A 17,599-nucleotide genomic window follows, 5' to 3' on the forward strand; every position below is an offset into this window, starting at 1 on the left:
AAGTATTAGCAAATTGAATCCAACAATGTATAAAGACTTACTCACCATGCCCAGGAAGGATTTATTTGAGGTATTCAAAATGGATTCAATATTTGAAAATCAATAATGTAATCCAGCACATCAACTGCCTTAAAAAAGAAAAATCATATGATCATGTCAACAGATGCAGAAAATTATCTGACAGAAATCCAACAACCATTCATGATACAGTCTTACCATATGATCCAGCAATGGTGCCCTTTGGGACTTACCCAGAGAAGTCAAAAATGCATGTCCACGCACTAACCTGCACATGGAAGTTTATATCAACTTTGTTTGTATTGTCAAAACTCGGAAGCAACCAAGATACAATTCAGTAGGTGAATGGATAAGTGAATTGTGGTCCATCCAGATAGCATTATTCAGTGCTAAAAAAATATGAGCTATCAAGCCACGAAAAGACATGGGGACTCTTACAGGGATATTACTAAGTGAAAGAAGCCAACTGAAAAGGCTACATGCTGTATGATTTCAACCATGTGACATTCTAGAGAAGGCAAAACCATGCAGGCCGTCAAAGGGCCAGTGGTTGCCAGGGCTTGAGGGAAGTGGAGGGATGAATAGGCAGAGCACAGAGGGTTGTTAAGGTAGGGAAACTATTCTGTGTGATATGATAATGATAGATGCATGTCATACATTTATCCACACCCATAGACTATATGACCCCAAGAGTGAACTCTAAGTAAAGTGGACACTGAGTGATCATTATGTGTCATCAGTCGTAACCAAGGCACCACTCTGGTTAGTGATGTCGCTAAGGGGAGAGGCTGTGCACGTGTGGAGTCGGTGTATATAGGGAATCTTTGTGCTTTGCTCTCAATTTTGCTGAGAACCCGAGACTGCTCTTCAAAAATGAAGTTTTTTTAAATGGGGAAGAGAAAAGGAAGGAAAGAGATCAGATTGAAGTGAGAGAGGATGTACGTACTTCTATCCCAAGTACTGAAAATGGAGGGTCAGGAGTATTGAAGAATTCTCAAGAACAGAAAAAAGATGGGATGTTACTTATGGAAAGAAAACTATACAAATAAAACTGTGATTTAAAACACACTCCAGAGAAAGTGTAGTCAAGAGTAGAAGCTACTGCCCTTACATAGCTCCAGAGAAATGCCGCACTGAGATCAAAACATAAAGGGGCAGTGCCGGGCAATGGCTCCTAACGCGAACAGCTGAGCCAGAGGAAGGCAGGTGTGTGTGCCCCTAGGGGTAAGTCCCAGCATGCTTGCTCACCAGAGGGATTCCCCTGCCAGGGAAGAGCTCTGTTTGTTTGAGCTGGTGAAGGGAGCGGAGCTAAAGTGACCTAACCTAACCTAAAAAAGAAAAGTTGAAGCAGGAAAAGCAATGCTGCTGCTGATTCTGCCACATAGTGATTATTCCCTGCGGGAGGAGTTCGGACGCAGGAGACCTACCCGTGGGCTTGGGAGAGCTCCCATGCACAGAATCCCACTCAGCTATAATTCCCATCCTTTCGCCTCAATCCAAAGAGTCAGGGTACCGACTAAGACACAATCGAGCAGTGACAAACATGAACAGATCGACTACCAAGATTCACCGAGCATTGACGCAAACCCAACACTGAATGAGACTATTGAACCCAGAGGTCAGAAATACATGTGCAGAAAAAGAATATATTGAATGAACATAAGAAGCCTTTAAAATAAAGCATGACTAATATTTTCAGAGGATTGACTAAACCAAGAATGGGTTGCTCAGTCCCTGGATCCAGTCTTCAGCTTGGGGACTCAATCCTAAATATCAGCTCTTGTGACTGGGTGTAGGTCCTTGAAACCGATCTGAATATGATCTGAGACTGTATCCAAATACTGTGATAGTTTTGTGTCACTGTTGACACCAGCATGTAGATGCTTTGCTGTGCGGGGAAGATGTGCTCAGCAGAAGTGCTTAGGTTAGAGAAAAAATTAAATGAACTGTTCAAATCCTTTTTCTCGGGTACCATGAATGCAATCAATTCCTGTATCATAATATATCTCTTCCCAGGAGGGGCAAGCCCCCATTTGTGTTCCAATTCGTGGTTTTGAAGATACTCACAATTTAGTGTAATACTCATAACAGTTGCATCTGGTGACTAAAGAACATTTTCAGTATTAAACAATTCATAATCAAAGGTGTATGCATAGTGGTCCAGACTTAACATGATTGAAACATTACCTTTGTTACCTTGGCAATGAGATGAAATTTGTGTGCTAAACTTGCAAATAGCTACGGTTTTATAAAAACACTTGATAAATATTCAATTTTCAGAAAATTAAATACAATTTAATTTCAATGGCAATTTTTTGGTTTCGTAGCCATTGATTATCATTTGTTTTGCCTTTTAAATTTTAATAGATAAGTTTGAATATTTTAGAATAACCATACTATGAATGTATGCAAAAATAATTTTAATTTTCAGTTCTTTACATGGACTTCAATCTGCATTGTTGTGAATATTTCATGTGAAATTACGTTTACTTTTTCAAATTGAAGTATAGTTGTTTCAGATGTACAACATAGTGATTGGACAAGTCTATATTTACACAACGCTCACCATCTGTCACCATACAAACTTGCCAGCTATAATGTAGTTGCCATCTGTCACCATACAACGTTATTAAAATATTATTGCTTATGTTTCTTACGTTGTACTTTTCATCCCTGTGACTTCTGTGTTTTATAACTGGAAGTTTGTACCTCTTAATCCCCTTCACCTATTTTGCCCATCTTCCCTCTCCCCTCCCCCCCACCCCGGCCAATCACTGGTTTGTTCATTGTATTTATGAGTCTGTTTCTGGTTTTCTTTGTTCATTTATTTGTTTTTTTAAATTCCACATATGAGTGAAATCATATGGTCTTTGTCTTTCATGGATTTATTTCACTTAGCATATAGGCTCTAGGTATATTCATACTGTCACAAATAGCAGATTTCATTCTTTTTTATGGCTGAGTAATGTTCTGTGTGTGTGTGTGTGTGTGTGTGTGTGTGTATACACAACATCTTCTTTATCCATTCATCTATCAATGGGCCTTAGGTTGCTCCATACCTTGGCTTTTGGAAATAAAGCTGTAATAAATATGAGGGTACATATATCTTTTTGAATTAGTATTGTTTTCTTTGGTAAATACCCAGCAGTGGAATCAATGGATCATCTGGTAGTTCTATTTTTTAGCTTTTTGAAGACCTCCATTCTGTTTTCCATAGCGGCCACGCTGATTTACATTCCAGTGCACAAGGGCTCTGCATTCCCCACGTCCTTGCCAATACTTGTTATTTCTTGTCTTTTTGATACTAGTCATTTGGACTGATTGGTATGAGATGATATTTTGCTGTGGTTTTGATTTGCATTTCCCTGGTGGTTTCTCTGGTGATGTTGAGCATTTTTCACGTACCTGTTGGCCATCAATGTAAAAATGTCTATTCAGGTCTTCTGCCCATTTTTAATTGGATTATTTAGGGACTTTTTGGTGTTGAGTTGAGTAGTAGGAGTTCTTTATATATTTTGGATATTAACCCCTTATCAAGTATGTGATTTGAAAATATCTTCTTCCACTCAGTAGGATGACTTTTCATTTTGTTGATGGTTTCCTTTGCCATGCCAAAGCTTTTCAGTTTGACTTAATCCCAATATTTTATTTTAGGTTTTATTTTCTTTGCCTGAGGAGAAATATCCAGAAAAATGTTGCTAAGGCTGATGTCTAAAAGATTATTGCCTATGTTTTGTTTTAGGAGTTTTTGGTTTCAGGTCTCACATTTAGGTCTTTAATTCATTTTGAATTTGTTTTTGCATATGGTGAAAGAGAGTGGTCCAGTTGCATTCTTTTATATGTGACTGTCCAGTTTTCCCAGCACCACTTATGAAAGAGACTGTCTTTTCCTCATTGTATATTCTTGCCTACTTTGTTGTAGATTAATTGACCATATAAGTGTGGTTTATTTTGGGGGTTATTTTGGGGTTCTTTATTCTTTTCCTTTGATTTATGTATATTTTGGGCTTGTACCATAATGTTTACTATATGATTATTATAGCTTCATAGTATTTCTTGAAATCTGGGATCATGATACCTCCCCCTTTTTGTTTCCTTTTCAAGAATGCTTTAACTATTCTGGGTCTTTTGTGGTTCTAAATCAATTTTAAGATTATTTGTTCTAGTTATGTGAAAAATACTGTTGGTACTCTGATAGGAATTGCATTGAATCTGTAGATTGCTTTGGACAGTATGGACATTTTAACAATATTAATTGTTATAATCCTTGAACATGGACTATCTTTTCATTTTTTGTGTTGTCTTAAACTTCTTTAATCAATGTCTTATAGTTTTCAGAGTATAGATCTTTCACTTCTTTGGTTAAATTTATTCCTAGCTATTTTATTCTTTTTGATGCCAGTGTAAATGGGATTATTTTCTTTATTTCTCTCTCTCCACTACGTCATTATTAGTGTATAGAAACAACAGATTTTTATATTTTATTTTGTATCCTGCAACTTTATGGAATGCACTTACCAATTCTAACGGTTGTTTAGTGGAGTCTTTAGGATTTTCTATATAAGTACCATGTCATCTGCAAATAGTGACAGTTTTCCTTCTTCCATACCAGTCTGGATGTCTATTACTTTTTTCTTGTCTGCTATGGCTAGGCTTTCAGTGCTATATTGAATAAAAGTGATGAAAGTGGACATCCTTGTCTTGGTCCAGATCTTAGAGGCAAAACTTTCAGCTTTTCACAGTTGAGTATGATGTCAGCTGTGGGTTTGTCATATATTATATTGATGTATGTTATCTCTAAATTCACATTACTGAGAGTTTTTATCATGAACAGATGTTGACTTGTGCCAAATGATTTTTCTGCATCTATTGAGATGATCATATAGTTTTTATCTTTCATTTTGTTAACGTGGTGTAGCATGTTGTTTGATTTGAGGATATTGAACTATCCTTGCATCCCTGGAATTAATTCCACTTGATCATGGTGAATGATCTTTTTAACATATTGTTGAATTCAGCTTGCTAATATTTTGTTGGGGATTTTTGCATCTATGTTCATCAGGGATATGACTTGGCAATTGTTTTTGGTTTTGTTTTTTGTAGTGTCTTTATGGCTTTGGTATCAGGGTAATGATGACCTCATAGAATGGATTTGGAAGTTTTCCTTCCTCTTCTATTTTTTGGAATAGTTTGAGAAGGACAGGTATTAACTCTTCTTTAAATATTTGGTAGAATTCACCTGTGAAGCCATCTAGTCCTGGACTTTTGTTTGTTGGGAGTTCTTTTATTACCAGTTCACTTCATTACTAGTAGTATGTCTGTTCAGATTTGCTGCTTCTTTTTGATTCAGTTTTGGGATTCAGTTTGTGTCTCTAGGAATTTATCCATTTCTTCTAAGTTGTCCAATTGGTTGGCATATAATTTTTTGTGGTATTGTCTTATAATCCTTTTTATTTCTGTGATATTGGTTATTACTTCACCTTTTTCATTTATTTACTTGAGTCCTCTCTCTTTTTTTCTTGATGAGTCCAGCTAAAAGTTTATCAATTTTGTAACTTTTCAAAAAAACCAAATCATGGCTTCATAGATCCTTTCTATTGCTTTTTAAGCTCTATTTCATTTATTTCTGCTTTAATCTTTATTATTTCCTTTCTTTTGCTAGCTTTGGGCTTTGTTCATTTTCTAGCTCTTTTAGTTGTAATATTAAGTCATTTATTTGAGATTTTTTTGTTTGTTTGTTTCTTGAGGTAGGCCTGTATTGGTGTAAACCTCCCTCTTAGAACTGCTTTTGCTGCATCCCAAAGATTTTGGACCATTGTGTTATCATTTTTGTTTCCATTTGTTTTTTAATTTCCTCTTTGATTTCTTGGTTGACCCATTCATTGTTTATTAGCATATGGTTTAGCCTCCATGTATTTGAATTCTTTCCAGATTTTTTCTTGCAATTGCTTCCTAGTTGCATACTGTTATGGTTAGAAAAGAAACTTGGTATGATTTCAATTTTCATAAGTTTATTGAGACTTTTTTTGGCCTACCATGTAGTCTATCCTGGAGAATATTTCACATACACATATAAGGAATGTGTGTTCTCTTTCGGATAAAGTGTTCTATAAATATGTTAGGTCCATCTGGTTTAATGTGTCATTCAAAGCCACTGTTTCCTTGTTGATTTTATGTCTGGATAATCTATTCATTGATGTAAGTGAAGTGTTAAACTCCTCTACTATTATTGTATTACTGTCAGTTTCTCCCTTTATATCTGTTATTATGAGAAACAAACTGAGGGCTACAGAGGGGAGGGGGGTGGGGGAATGGGATAGACCGGTGATGGGTAGTAAGGAGGGCACATATTGCATGGTGCACTGGGTGTTATACACAACTAATGAATCATCGAGCCTTACATCGAAAACCGGGGATGTACTGTATGGTGACTAACATAATATAATAAAAAATCATTATTAAAAAAAATATATATAAAAAAATAATTGCTTTATGTGTTTAGGTGCTCCTATATTGGGTGCATAGATATTTACAATTGTTACATCCTCTTGTTGAATTGTTCCTTTTATCGTTATGTAGTGCCTTTTGTCTCACTAAAGTCTTTGTTGTAAAGTCTGTTTTGTCTAAGTATTGCTACCCCAGCTACTTTTTTGCTTCCATTTGCATGATATATGTTTTTTTCCAGCCCGTCATTTTCAGTGTGTACATGTCATTAGGTCTAAAGTGAGTATCTTCTAGGCAGCACATAGATGAGTCATCCTGTGGGGTTTTTTTTTATTGGAGCATTTAGTCCATTTACATTTAAATTAATTGTTGATAGGTGTATACTTATTGCTATTTTGTTAATTGTTTTCCAGTTGTTTTTGTAGTTCTCTGTTCCATTCTTTTTCTCTCCCTTTCTTCCCTTGTTTGATGGCTTTCTTTAGTGTTATGTTTGGATACCTTTATTTTTTGTGTATCTATTATAGATTTTTAAATTTGTGGTTACCATTAGGTTTATATATAACATCTTACGTCTATAGCAGTACATATTAAGTTGATGGTTACTTAATTTTGAAGACCTTCTAAAAGCACTAAATTTTTACATCCCCGCCACATTTATGTATATTGTCATGTTTTACATCTTTTTGTGTATCCCTTGATTGATTTTTGTAGATATAATTGATTTTACTACTTTGTGTTTTAACCTCCGTACTGGCTTTATAAGTGATTAATCTACTACCTTTATGTTTGCTTTTACCTGTGAATTTTTTTACTTTCATTAATTTCAAATCAATTCTCTTTAGCATTTCTTATAAGGCTGGTTTAGTGGTAATGAATTCCCTTAACTTTGGGAAACTCCTTTTTTTTAAGTTTTGTTATTTTTTATGTTTTTAGTAATCTCTATGCCCAAGATGGGTCTCTAACTCATGACCCTGAGATCAAGAGTCGCATGCTCTTCTGACTGAACCAGTCAGGCGCCCCTGGGAAACTCTTTATTTCTCCTTCTGTTCTGAATGCTAATCTTCCTGGGTAGAGTATTCTTGGTTGCAAGGTTTTGTTTTTTGTTGTTGTTGTTGTTGTTTTTTAGCCCTTTGAATATATTATGCCACTCTTTCCTGGCCTGCAAAGTTTCTGCTGAAAAATCAGCTGATATATATATATATATATGGGGTTTCCTTTGTGTGTAATGGTTTTCTTTTCTCTTGCTGCTTTAAAAATTCTCTCTTTATCATTACTTTCTGCCATTTTAGTTATCATGTGTCCCGATGTGGAGCTCCTTAGATTAATCTTGGTAGGGGCTCTCTGTGATTCCTGGATCTGGATGTATGTTTCCCTCCCTAGATTAGAGACGTTTTCTGCCCCCCTTCTCTTTCCCTTCTCCTTCTGGGTTCCTTTTAATGTGAATGTTATTGTGCTTGATGACGTCACTGAGTTCCCCTAACCTAGTCTCATTTTTTATTATTCTTTTTTTCTTTTTGCTGTTCAGCTTGGTTGCTTTGCATTACCCTGTCTTCCAGATCACTGACTGTTCTGCCTCCTCTAAACTGCTATGGATACCCTCCAGTGCTTTTTGTTTGTTTTTGTGTTGGTTTATTTTTGTTTTTTTGTTTTTTTTTAGTTTTAGTTATTCCTTGTTTTCTGATATTTTTTATTTCTTCAAATTTATCAGGAGTGACAGAAATAAAAAATGTAATTGAGTCCCATCATCATGGAAATGACTTTATGAGAAAACTGGTCAGATGAATATTATTGCTTCCCATTTTCAACTAGTAAATAGTTGCTGTTGATAAATCGTCAACAGCCTGTCAAGAATGCTCAAGATATGTTATTTAACAACATGACTGTTCACGGGGGGAGGGGGGAACTAGGAAATGACTTATGTAAACTTCTTGATTTCACCATACAAGACAAGCACAAAAGCACCACCATGCCTGTGAGAACATTGGACTATGTGCCCTTGAAAAAGCTTTGGCTCCTCCATCATAAGCAATCTTCCTTCAGCAGTCAGGCATGCCTACGTACCTGACGTCAGTTCCTTTGCACCCTGACTGCATCACCGTATGGCGATGAACAGTGTCAAATGCATAGGAAGTCAACCCAGCAATCGCTGCAATATCATCCAGCCGATGAAGATAAGAGTATTGTTGGGATCTGGAAGCATTCCTTTGCAGTGTCATACATACCAAACTATAGCTCGGTAGATGATAATACTCTGCAGGGACACATTAAAGCCTTGGTACAGGCCCTTAATCCCATCAGATTTGGAGATGTTAACCAGGCAGTCACTGAGGCCTCTGAAGTCCCTTTCAGCTCCAGCTTTGCCGACATCTGCTGCTAGATGGGAAAAGGCAAAACTAAGAGAATACACAAAACAAGGATGTGGCCAGCAGCACCACTTGGTGCCAGATTCCCTGCAAAGTAGCGCCCAAACTGGGTTCTCTTGTCCATACCACCCAGGAAGATGCTTGTATTTGTCTTTGAAGGCAAAGTTGAGAGCCCGAGTGGGGAAGTATCTGATGACATTGGCCAAGTTACCATGCCAAAAGGAGAAGATTTCCTGCTCCCTGGGGATATGAGCCCGCAGTCTCTAATGCCCTCCTAATGCTTAGCTGTGGTTTGCTTACTGGCACACTGCACCTGCAGCAGCAGCCTGACCCACTCGATGGGTGCCACTGTGGTCTTGGAGATGGCCATGGCTACTCCACCCACCAGAAGTCCTTGGCAAAGGACACGGGACATCTGTCATGTTGAAAGAGGAAGTGGGTGACTGCCTAGTTATTGAATTCTTCATGTCTGGCTGGTTCTGTTTTATATATTCTGTCTCTTTGTTGAAGTCTCACTGAGATCTTCCACTCTTTTCTCAAGTCCAATAAATATCTTTATGACCATTACTTTGAATTCTCTATCAAACATATCACTTACCTTTCTTTCACTTAGCTATTTGTTGTGATATCGTCCTATTCTTTCATTTGGAACATACATCTCTATCTCCTCATTTTGTCTAACTCTCTGTGCTTGTTTCTGTGTATTCGGGAGGTCAGCTTTGCCTTCTGGTCTTGAAAGTAGTGGCCTTGTGCAGAAGAGGTCCTGTGGTGCCCTGTAGCGCAATGCCTCCTGGTCACCAGAACCAGAGGCTGCAGGGAGGTGTCTCTTCTGGGTTGCAGGCATTCTACTGTTGTGGCTGACCACATTTGCATTCAGCCCAATCTGCTGGAAGGACTTGCTCTGACTGTTTTGAGCCCACTGGGCAAGGTCTGGTCCTTGCAGTGTTGAGAGGCCTGAGGCCTCTGGGAGCTTCTCCGTGGATGCGGTCAGCAGTTGTGCTAAGGGTCTGCAGTTAGCCCTTCTGCTGCAACTGTAGGTGCACCATACAGCCAGGCTCTCTCCTGCACAGCTCGCTCAAAGGCTCAACTGCAGACCCACTGGTGTGTCGGGTTATCTCTGCCTCTCTCTCCAGCTTTGGAGTAGTGCTGGTCCCTGCCGGGGCTGCTTGCAGGGTGTGGCAGGGCAGGAGCTGCTTTGGATGGATGCCAGGCTAGGTGGGTTGCATGGGGTGGGTCCACAGGGGAATCCAGGGACAGGTCACACGGTGCCGGCAAGCCAGATGGGGAGGATTAGGGCTGGGGTCCGCAAGTGTCTTGCTACCTAGGCTGGGGGAGGGGAAGCGAAAAGGCACCTACCACCTACAGCATTTTTGTTCTTGCAGAACTCATCTTCCCAGTGTGGATCTCCAGTGCCCGGGGTGCCCAGGGTGGGATCTGCTCCTCCTGCTTCTCTGCTTCTCTGTGCTTCCTGTGTCTCACCCGAGGGGGGGTTCCCAGCTGCCTCTTCACCCCTGCTACCCTTTCACTGTGGCCTCATCTCTATGATTAACTGCGGAAGGTCTGTTCTGCCAGAGCCTTTGGGTCATTTCCATAGTCTGTCGCACAAATGTGGCTGTTTGCTCGGTGTGTCTGTGGGATGAGGTGAGCTCAGAATTCTCGTCCTCCGCCGTCCTCCTCCCGTCTCCTGGGAAAATACTCATTTAGCAACGTAATTTTGCTGAAACGATGACAAGAATAACGCATTTCATAAAATCAATATATACTTTTGTATAAAGTAGATATCACTGAAATGTTTGTGTCCCCCGCCCCCTGCAAACTCATATGTTGAAATCCTAACCCCTCAGAAGTTGAGGCCTTGGGGAGGTGATTGGGTCACAAGGGTGGAACATTCATGAATATAATTATCGCCCTTATAAAAGAGACCCCACAGAGCTCCTACCCCTTCTGCCATGTGGGGATACAGAAGTCTGTGGCCCAGAAGAGGACCCTTACCTGCCCCTGCTGGCACCCCGATCTCAGACTTCCAGGCTCCACAACCGTGAGAAAAAGTTATTGTAGTTCATAAGCCACCTGGCCTGTGGTATCTTGTAATAGCAGCCCAAACAGACACCCATCCACAGGACCTCCAGATACGCAGTAGTTTAGTTCAGCCATCTTTGACATTTTTGCAACTTTTCGTCATATAAAAATTATAACTTTTAAACATTTCATAATGTTGCCACTTCAAAGCTGCATTTGTCAAGGTGAAGGATAGAACATATTTTGTTTTTAGCTTAATTAGTTACTTTTACTAGCCATATGCAACATGGGCTCCCATTGGTCCCACATTTCTAGAAACAGGCTAGGATAGGCTGGAATAATTTGAAACATACTCATAATCCTTGTGAATGAAAATATATTACAGTCACCCTTTTAAAAACTGATTCTCAGAGCAGATTTTAAAATGTCACTGTAAAAGGAAAACAATAGGGAAAAGTTAAAAGTAAAGAATTGAAAAATATATATACTGAGGAAATGCCACAAAAAAGAAAGTAGATGAGATAATATTAGTATCAGATAACATAATATAATTCAAAGCCAGAAATATTAAATGAGTAAATAGAGACTTTATATTGGTGGAATATATAATTTTCTATATCTAACAAGACAGCTGTGAGCTGTTACAATGGTTTAGAAATATAAAAGAGAAATAGGCGAATACATAAGTATGGTATTTTAATATGCCCCTCGGCGTAATCAACAAATAATTCAATAACAACAGAAAGGTATAGGGTTTGAGCAAATAACCCACTATAAGCTTAGCTGTCTAGATGGGTGATAGATTCATAGATACACAAATAGGTACATTTTATGTATATGTGGTAGGTAGCTAGACAGACTGATGTACCCAGGGGAGGCTATAAATATCACGAATACCCATGGATTAATTTGAGCTCTTAATGCAGCAAGAATGGAATGTTCGAACTGGTATTGGGATAATGGAACGAAGGAGGTGGGGGCAGATTTCCACGGACATAGGGAGATCTGAGTAGGATTTGGTGAGCAGTGACTTGGAAGGGAACAGGTGGTTGAGAGAAAATATTCCAGGCAGAGCGACCCGAGGGACCAGCCGGCACGAAGACTCTGAAGTAGGGAAGTGCTTAGTGAGTTTGAAGAACAGTAAGGCAGCCTCTAAGTCCCTCTGACGGTGCCAGGCCCCTCACGCGTAGGTCCCTCTGCTTGAAGCACCCCCTCCCCCCTTCACAGCTGGAAAATGTCCACTTACCCTTTAAGGTGAGCTCAACGTCATCCTCCGTGAAGGTCCCCTCTTCTCCCAGGAAGCATGTGTTACTCTGTCCTTCGTGCTCACAGCACTTGGCCCATAGCTCAGTATTCGTGTTTATCGCATTGTGGCTTTGGGTTTTCCTGCCTGACTCCTGCCCCCCAACTGTGAACAAATGAAGCGCGAGGACTTAGCTCTGCTTCCCGTAGGTCAGGCTCGGTACCGAAGACGCTCGGTAAGCGTTTGTGGAGCAAATGAGAAATGTCCTGCATTAAACAATGCAATTCCTCTTTTCACTGCTTGTTTCCCATCTTTCATGCGATGTCAGGTATGTTCCTAAGCGTCTCCCAGGTCTGAGTCCTACGGGAAATAATCAGGAACTTATCAATCCCTGCTCTGGGTAGATGTGAGAGGGTCAATACGGACGTGAAAAAAGTGGAGAAGGTTAATTAACAGCTCTGATAGGAAAGCACAAAATGGATGTGGTCTCCAATCCCTGAGGCTTCTGGAAGGATCTCGGTCAGCTAAGTCTGGCAGAATGTGTGGGATTGGCTGCTGAGTGGGGAGGAGAAGGGCATCAGGGTGAGGCCTCCGAGGTAAGAAGTAGTCAAGCCAGGGCCATGAGGGGCCTGACTGAAGGAGCAGAGAGGAGTCAGCCTGGCCAGGGCAGCCGGGGGTCAGATCCCAGAGACCCCCCCCCCCCCCGCCCCCGAAAGTGAGGCCCAGACACCAAATAGCTGTTTGCTGTTTGTTCTCAGGGAATGGAGCCTCACGGTGCAGGCTGCACTTTGACAGCTTCGTCAGGGGGCGCAGGGCGGGGTGGGTGGCAGAAAAAATGTGGAGCTCAAGCCGCACGGGATCCTTTACCCAAGGCCTGGGGTCCTGGACGGCTTGGCAGTCACCCCACACTGCGGGCAGGGGCCAAATAGATGTCTGCCCCTTTGTGAGGGAGGTGAATGAAAGGGTCAGAATTTGGGGGGGGGAAGAGCTGAGATTGTTTCTAATCACAGAACAGTAGTCTCCAGTGACACAGGGGACCCCACATTCTAGGTCTCAACCAAAGTCAGCCATTCACGGTTTCAAGAGACCTGCTCTGCACCAACTCTGGACATTGCTTTCACCTCCTGCTCTGCCTGGGGGGTTCTTCCCTCGTGCAGGATACAGGTCAGGAGCACAACCTCTGTGAGGATCTGAGCTGGAGTCTGCGCTCCGCGACATCCTTAACGTGGATCTGACAGTTTGGGTCTGTCGTCTGTAAGTGCGCCGTCCAGCAGGGGAGCTGCCAGCCACGTGCGGCTACAGAGCACTTGAGATGTGACTAGTCCAAGATAAGATGTGGGGTTTTTATTTTTTTTTATTTTTTTGTTTTTTAAAGATTTTTTATTTTTATTTATTTGAAGAGAGAGACAGCCAGCAAGAGAGGGAACACAAGCAGGGGAGTGGGAGAGGAAGAAGCAGGCTCCCCGCGGAGGAGCCTGATGTGGGGCTCGATCCCAGAACGCGGGGATCATGCCCTGAGCCGAAGGCAGACGCTTAATGACTGCGCCACCCAGGCACCCCAAGATGTGGGGTTTTTTAAAAAAATTTAAAGAGTTTATTTATTTGTCAGAGAGAGAGAGAGCGCACAAGCAGGGGGAGCTGCAGGCAGAGGGAGAGGGAGAGGGAGAAGCAGGCTCCCTGCTGAGCAAGGAGCCTGATGTGGGACTTGATCCCAGGACCCTGGGATCACGACTGGAGCCAAAGGCAGACACCCAACTGACTGAGCCACTCAGGCACCTCAATGATCATATTTTAAATATATTGGGTTAAAGGAAGTATATTGCTACAGTTAGTTTCACCCAAGTTGTACTTTGTTAATGTGGCTACTAGGGACTACAGAATTCCATGTGTAGCCTGCCGTATACTTCTGTTGGATAATGCAACTCTATAAAACGGGGATACTAGAGTGCCTGCTTCAGTGGGTTGTTATAAAGGTTCAATAAGATCATCATTATAAAAATATTTAGCCCAGTGCCTGACAAAGAACACATGGTCAGAAAAAGGAAGACTGCCAAGTTATGACTGCAGTATTTCATGGACTCTAACACCCCCATTTTTGTTCCCACACGTCTGCATCTCGGACAGTAGGATGCGTCTTACATTTGACCAGATCCCAGTTATAGATCATGGTCCTCACTGCCTGTGTGCACAGACCTATCCAAACTCGCAGGGTCAGCTCCTTAGACGATAATCTAGGAGATCAGAAGGGGGCGCTCTTAACCTCTAGGAAGCAAAAAACTTTGGGCGGGTGGCGTGGGCTGAGGGCAACTCCAAAGTGTTGAGCAACATCCCCAAAATAGGAGTGAAAAGCGGGATCCTTGTACCTAATTTCAAAGTTGGCTGCATGGCTCTGCACCAATGGCTTTTAGCCCTTTCTGGATCCACAGAGTTTTAAAAGCCAAGAGAAGGGAAGGAGAGAAGATGAGGACTTTGCTCCAAGTGCTTAATGGCATAGATGATAAGATCGGTGGAGAAATTGGTGATTGGCTCAGAAAGGGATTCCGGGCACTAGAACTCTAAATGTGAAGAAGATTTAGGTTCACCTCAATCAACTTCTTTTGTTTTCTTTCTTCTGTGTGATATGATCTTAAAAAATTCATACGTAAATATGCCTAAATAAGTTTTACTAAGTTTCAGATAAGAATCCTAGGTAAGAAAAAAGAATCGCATTATGGTTTATTATGGTTTAATTGGGAGTGCCTCTTTTCTTAGTCGAACATAAAATAATGGTGCAGATTATTTATAATCACGTTTGCTTCGATAAAACAGTATCCTCTTTAGTGAACTTCTCTTCCTTTAAGTCCAAGATCAAAGGACCTCTGAAATATAATAATATTAATAACTAGCACTTAACTTTTTCCTTGTCCTATAACTCTTCTGTCTCATACTACATGTAGAATTTGTTTGTTGCTTAGTGTCTCTGTTAGAATGCTCCTTCCAAGAAGGCAGGAGTGTTCGTCTAGATCGTTCTCTGCTCTCTCTCGAGCCCTAGGGTAGGGCTTGGCACATGTTGAATAACGAGCAAATGAATGAAATGCTTTTATGTGCCAGACACTGTTCTAAGTGCTTTGCAGGGATTATTTCATTTAACTTTTCCAAATAACCTAAGGTAGATATTACTATCATCCACATTCTCCATTGAGGAAACCAGTATATGCAAAGTTCCAATAACCTGCCCAAGGTCACATGGCTTGTCATGGGGGGGGGGTAGCATTCAAGCCATCTGGCTCCAGAACCTACACTTTTATCAGCTACACTTTGCTGCCTCTCCTACAGCCTGCATTTCCCTTCTGGATTTCTCTGGGCAACCTCCTATTCGAGCATGCGTCTATCATAGCTCTTACTCCTGTTCCTTAGAGGACAATATGGCGTACGTCCTCCACTAGACTGAGCTTCTCAAGGGCTGAGATCTATCCTCATTCATCTCTTTCCCCCACGGCCTAGCACTGTGCCTGGCCCTCAGCAGGGCTTCGTGTCTCTGAAATAAGCTGGCTATGTGGGTATAGAGCAGGAAACAGGAAAGAAGATTCACAGGTTCCTGACTGGCAGACAAAGGACTTGTCAAACCAGTGAAAAGGAAGAGCATAGAACGGGAAGCTGTTCTGGAGAGAGGGTGCTGTGGGTCCAGTTTTGAGCTTATTGGAGTAATGGAAGGACAGACAAGTGGAGGTGTCCAAGAGGAACTGGGAAAGAGAAAAGTGGGACAGAGTTTCCTTTAGGACAAGAACATAGACTTGCAGGTCTTTCTGATAGACGCGGCAGCTGAAGCTAGGAGAGTGAATCAGCTTGCCAAGGAAAACAGAGCAAAGGAAATGCAAGAGAAGGAAAAAAATAAGAGAGAAGGCCAGCTTCTTGGAGCACATCCATAGTTCACAGGAGGAAAACGACCAGGAGCTGGCACCGAGATCTAAGAAAATTCAGAAGGATCTCTGTAGCAACACTGAAGTCAGGGGATCTTTCTCCTGTTTTTGTCCCCGCGTAGGTGTCTGTGACACTGTTTTGTAAAACAGTACAGATTATAAATAAAAGTCTGTGGGCAGCAACAGAAAAACAACACATACGTTTCTCGGTGCTCCTGGGTCTGTCTGGCCCTGCCCAGCAGTGGTTTGGGGATCTACTCAGTTCAGACTAGTGATATGCCCGCAGGAAGTTTTCTCTGGGTGGCAAGAGCCCGCACAGCACTCTTCCCACCTGTTCACACTGACTTCTCCCTGCCTCTTCTCTCCTCCAGACAGGCTGGGAGACTACACTCCCTTTGTGTCAAGACAACACATTTGAAATCATCTTTGGCACCACTTTCTTTTGCCCACAGCCTTCCAGATTTTCTTGGCAGTTCTTATCCTGCATTATTTTGGGTTTGTTTGCCTGATCGACATCTCAAAATTTCCCTTTCCTTAGTTGTTTTTGTGCTATTGGATACATCTGTGTTTCTCGGTTGGTGAACCCCAGACCTCCTTGGAGGCAGGAGTGGGGATCATTATTGCACTGTATTAAACCTCTTCCATAATTCTTTACTGTCTGTTCCTTAGGCGTACCACTGCCCAGTAGAAAGGGCTTGATTGCACAGGTGACAGCATGAAAGACTACTGAGTTTTGACCTAGAAGAGCACATAAGATGTTAAATCTGTTAAAAAGTTAGTAATCGCCTTATAAATGGTCTGTATGATCCTTATTTTTACCTTTCTGTGTACTAAAGATGACCTTTTCCAGACTAAACAATTACTCTGTTAACAATTGTGACATATAGGGGCGCCTGGGTGGCTCAGATGGTTGAGCATTGGACTCTTGGTTTCCACTCTGGTCATGATCTCAGGGTCATGGGATCAAGCCCCATGTTGGGCTCCGTGCTCAGTGGGGAGTCTGCTTGGGATTCTTTCTCTCCCTCTACCCCGACCCCACCACTCACTCTCGCTCTCTCGCTCGCTCTCTCAAATAAATAAATCTTTTAAAAAAAGGGACATATCATTCATACAGAAGAGTGAATAAGACATTCATGTACAGTTTATTTATACAATAATTATAAAACAAACACCCAAGTCCAGAAATAAAACTTCGTCAGCACCTCAGAATGTCCCTATTCACCTCTGCCAATCACAACCCATTTTTCTTGTGTTAATAGTGTTACTACGTTCGAATGTATCCTAAACAGGATAGCTGAGTCTTGCCAGTTTTTGGACCTTATGTAAGTGGAAATACACGGTATCTATTCTTTGGTTGATTTGCTTCTTTTACTCAATGTGAGATACGTCATGTTATCGTAGATGGCTATAAATGTTCCCTTCATTGCTGCGTGGCATTTCCTGATATGACTGCGCCATAGTTCATCCACTCTATCGCTGGTATAAGTTTGGGGTGTATGTTGTTTTTGGCTATAACAAAGATGCACGTGCATGAGTGAGTCTGTAGAACAGAATTGCTGAGTCATCGTGAATGTGTATCTTTAACTCTACTAGATAACGCCACACTGTTGTCC

The 17,599-nt window shown here is 41.3% G+C and overlaps 1 pseudogene; it reads right to left on the minus strand.

Annotated features, from left to right (window-relative positions):
- Positions 1-7,681: 7,681 nt before the first annotated feature.
- On the minus strand, positions 7,682-10,633 carry LOC103661984 (annotated as a pseudogene).
- Positions 10,634-17,599: the final 6,966 nt, after the last annotated feature.

This window comes from Ursus maritimus, unplaced genomic scaffold (genome assembly GCF_017311325.1).
Source record: "Ursus maritimus isolate PB19 unplaced genomic scaffold, ASM1731132v1 scaffold_7, whole genome shotgun sequence".
Classification (NCBI taxonomy): domain Eukaryota; kingdom Metazoa; phylum Chordata; class Mammalia; order Carnivora; family Ursidae; genus Ursus; species Ursus maritimus.